Raw genomic sequence first — 4,419 nt, forward strand, 5'->3', positions numbered from 1 at the left:
AGTGGATCTCTTCATGATCCAGAAGAAGCGGTTTGTGTGAGTTGGACTCTGTTCAGGGAAGGGGCATTGCAGCCTGGTGGGCAAACTGGTCACATCCAGAATTGGGCCAAGGATTTCATAATGGGGATAACTGGAAAATTTATTTTCTTCTCATTTCTTTCCCATATCTTATGTTTAAAATTGTCATATTTAAATTCTTTCTATCTTGTACAACACAAGCTTTTGAAGTATATATATAGTTTACCAATATTATTTGAGAAAAAGCAGTCTTCAATGGAGTGGAAAACCAAGAGCACATGAGGTCTGCTACTAAGGGAAAAAAATATCAAGGTTTGGGTATGGTCAGCAAGTCCCCATTTTGCAGAGAAAGTGAGGGATAAAAGGGTTGAGAATTGTCTTTGGTTTTGAGAAAGTAATAGGTCATAAAGTCCCTCTCTAGGAAAATTCAGGAGTTTGATAGATACTTAAGTGTTAAGTATCAAATTGGAGATGGGATATGAAGTTTACAAAATATGTGGCCAAGCACAGCCCTGAGTGGATCAAAGAATGGAGAGAGCCAGAGGGCAGCCTTACAGGAAAAATCAGGATGGTTTTGTTCATTGTAGTTTGCAAAGATGGAGGAATTTGCCCATGCCTACATGCCCAGGAGTGGGATCACCACAGAGGGAAGGAATGAAGGTAGTGATGAAAGAGTTTGGAATTTGGAAAGAGAGGCATTAGGAATAACAAAGATTAAGGTTTGGTATCTGACAAGGGTATCTTGTTGAAAGGCATGATCATTTTCTTGCTTCAACATAAGAATTGATTTGAAAAGAAGTTTTGGGATCTTCCTCTATGTTGGATAGAGATGATTCTTTTGTTCTTTTACTGTTTGCTTAATATTATACTGATATTGGCACAATTAATTTTCACAAGTACACAGGGAGCTACACTAGCTGTACTCATCCCTTCTTTTCTTTAAGGATCAAAGCTATGGATGGAGACTCTCTTTGTCATGAGTATAAAAAGTTCACTGGTGGGAAGAAGAAAAGCTTCTTTTTTGGAGGGGAGGGACACTGGGGATTGAATTCAAAGGCTTTTGACCACTGAGCCACCTCCCCATGACCATTTTGTGTTTTATTTAGAGACAGAGTCTCACTGAGTTGCTTAGCACCTCTCTTTTGCTGAGGGTGGCTTTAAACTTGCAATCCTCCTGTCTCAGCCTCAAGGGCCTCTGGGATTACAGGCATGCACCAGAGTGCCAAGCCAAGCCAGAAAAGCCTCTTTTACCAAGCCTCTATTATCACTGATATTAGCCCTTTCCAGTGAGCTAGCCTCAGAAGAAAAGCAGAGGCTCTGAGGTGAGTGAGGAAATGCAGACTGTGTTCCTGGAGGGGTGATGTGGGGCCAGAGGGGATGGAAGCAGGAAGTGCTATCATGAGAGAGGTCCACAGCATGGGGCTGATGTCCCAGAGAGGATGCACCTGCGATGGGGAAGGACATGGAGGGATGAGCACAGAGCTTGCTGGCAGCTGCAGGATTAGACTTGGTGGCAGCAGGAGTCTGAACAGCATCTTATCTGGGCTGGGCCTTTTTAAACTAACCTGGCCTGTGTTGTATATGTTTTTATTCTATAGACATGAGTCCATCAGTGGGTATTATAGAGTGTCATCTTATTTCTTTGGAAGTCTTTTGCTTGATTTACTACTCGAGATGATATTGACAAGTTTTATATTTATTTATACACTATACTTTATGGCCAGTAAGTAACCCGACAAAGAGAATGTGTCTTTACTTTTGGATATGTGGAGAAGTTAACTTCTGTTTGCAAACATGTATTTTGTTCCCCAAATGGCAAAGAAATCTATAAGGGAGAAAGCATGTGTCTATTGAGTACTCTATAAATAGCTGGTTAATGAGGACACTCTTTTCTAGACTTTTCCCAACTGAACTATTAAAACTACTTATAAAATGGTAATTAACCTATCACCATTTATAAAACTATACAGATGCTGTGTGTTTTACACAAATATGGTCCAAATTTATAAAATTATTTGAAACTGTGTTAGAGGAGCCAGGATATTTATTGCCTTTTTCTACGTTTTTTTTTTTTCTCTCTCTGTATATATTTCAATATAGAGATAAAATATAAATAGGAAGTGTTACCTCTAATATCTGTAGAGACATATATAGAGAGATAAGAAATCATTATATACTTATATTCTCTTCATGTTTACTTTTCTAATTAGATAAAGATGATGACTTTGGGGTTTATTGATTTAATGAAATTACTTGTTTGATGAAGTGGACAATATCATTTGTGAATTATACTCTGGGTTTACCCTAGACTCATTGAGTTATTGTTTCCATAATTTTCACTGATACACATATACAAGCACACACACAAACACATACATTCATACACAACAAAACTTTCTTTAACAACCCACTATAGAGTTTGAATCATTGATGGAGCTTAAACTTTCCATTTTTGAAATACATGTATGTGATAAGAATTATTCATGGAATCTGGAGCCCTGAACTCCTATCAGTGTTTTTGCAGCTGTTCCCAAATCTTCAGATCATATGACACAAAGCATTAGCTCATGATAATTATAAACTGCTTTAAGAACTTAACAGCCCTATTCGCCATCACAGAGTCATGTGGCAATTTGTCTATGAGGACTTAGTGATACCCCCTCTCAGTTATATGGAGGGAAATAATGAAATTGGTGACCTAGGGTGTTAGGACAGAGGATGATTTTTTTTTGTTGTTCTCTTACTGTTTGCTTAATATTATCCTGATATTTGCACAATAAATATTTACAAGTACACAGGGAGCTACACCAGCTGGACTCATCCCTTCTTTTCTTTAAGGATCAAAGCCACGGACGGAGACTTTCTTTGTCATGACCTTTACCCTCCTTATCTTTGGTTTTTCATCCATTTCCATGACCCTGGCTCTAGCAGCAGGTTATAGCAAAGTCTCTATACAAGGAAATGTTGTGGACACCTATTTTACATTTATGCTGGTGAGTGTGAACTGTGCTTCTCTGGGACAGAATTTTTCCCCTTGTTTATCCCTTCACCTTCTGTCTTGTAAAACCAGCTTTGAGGATTGTGGAATGGGTCTCTGATGCTTCAGGAGGTTATATATTGAAATACAGTTTACATTAGAGAATGTGCAACTTTTCTTCTTCCTCTTATCCAGTCTTTTTTGCCAGTTTCTAATGTAGTTACTTAACTTTGGCCCCATATCCTTACTAATGAGCTTTTAAAAGGGACTTCATGGTGACATATAAACCTTCATAGGTTGGGACTTCAAAACCCAGAAAAATTGGCTGATTCCCTCACAAAAAACATAGCTCTCTGCCTGCCTTTCATGCTGGTTTTAGAGAACTGCCAGCTGTGTAAGCAGCAGAGGTGGTTTGGTTGGATTCACTACTCCCCAAGGTGAAAGTCAAGCTCCCTGGGAAGTGTATTAGGGGGGTCTAGCCAGATGCCTCTTGCATTTTGAAAACATTTTAAAATTTATTAGAAAATTCTAAAGTCCATAGTATTAGGTCACCTGTTGTGTGGGTTACTGAGAATCTCTTACATTAATATATTTCTGTTTTATGCTTTTAAAAAAAGTTGCTTAATCTATCATGCTCCTAAATCTTGCCCTCACTTAGATGAATCAACAGAAAAACTGAACAAGTTATCACATTCCCTCCACTACTATGTGAGTGATGCAGACATGCTCAACCTACAGAAGGAAAAGATGTCTTTCAATGACATTTATGGAGCACATATTCTTATTAAGAATTGTTTATTATTGAGTTATAGTTATCCATAATATTGGGGTTCATTTGGGTTTAACCATTCCAGCATAGCTTAGCACATACTATTGCCAAAGTTGAGTTCTTCTGTTTCTGAATTTGGAGATGAATATGAACATGAATATCATTAAAAAAGTGATCTCTTGTTTTTATATCATGTACTGTAACAAAAATGTACTTCAATAAAATAAGATGTTTTGTTTTATTTGATACTAATTGATTTTTTTATTTAAAGGTTTCCATGTAGAATTTTAAAAGCTAGTCATGAAACTGCATTTCACGTAGGAGTGCCATGTTATGTATCAGGCACTTGTTAAGTCAATTCTGAAATACGCAGGTACACCAACATTATCATTGCTATGCATATCCCAACATACCCTGTACAAATTAGGACAAATATTATGTGGATTCCTTAGCAGTCCTTCTAGTTCATCTCCAGCATTCCTTCCTGAGTCAGCATTACAATGCTGCTTTTTTATAGCTTTAAATGAAGAGATTCACTATGTATTCTGCTGTACTACACTGCATTCTGCTGTTTATCAGTTCTAGGCTTTGGGTAACCTGAAACCTGCAATTCTGAAGCCCAAATTATTATTAGCATCATGGATACAACATGCAA

Source organism: Marmota flaviventris, chromosome 7, assembly GCF_047511675.1.
Source record: "Marmota flaviventris isolate mMarFla1 chromosome 7, mMarFla1.hap1, whole genome shotgun sequence".
Taxonomy (NCBI): domain Eukaryota; kingdom Metazoa; phylum Chordata; class Mammalia; order Rodentia; family Sciuridae; genus Marmota; species Marmota flaviventris.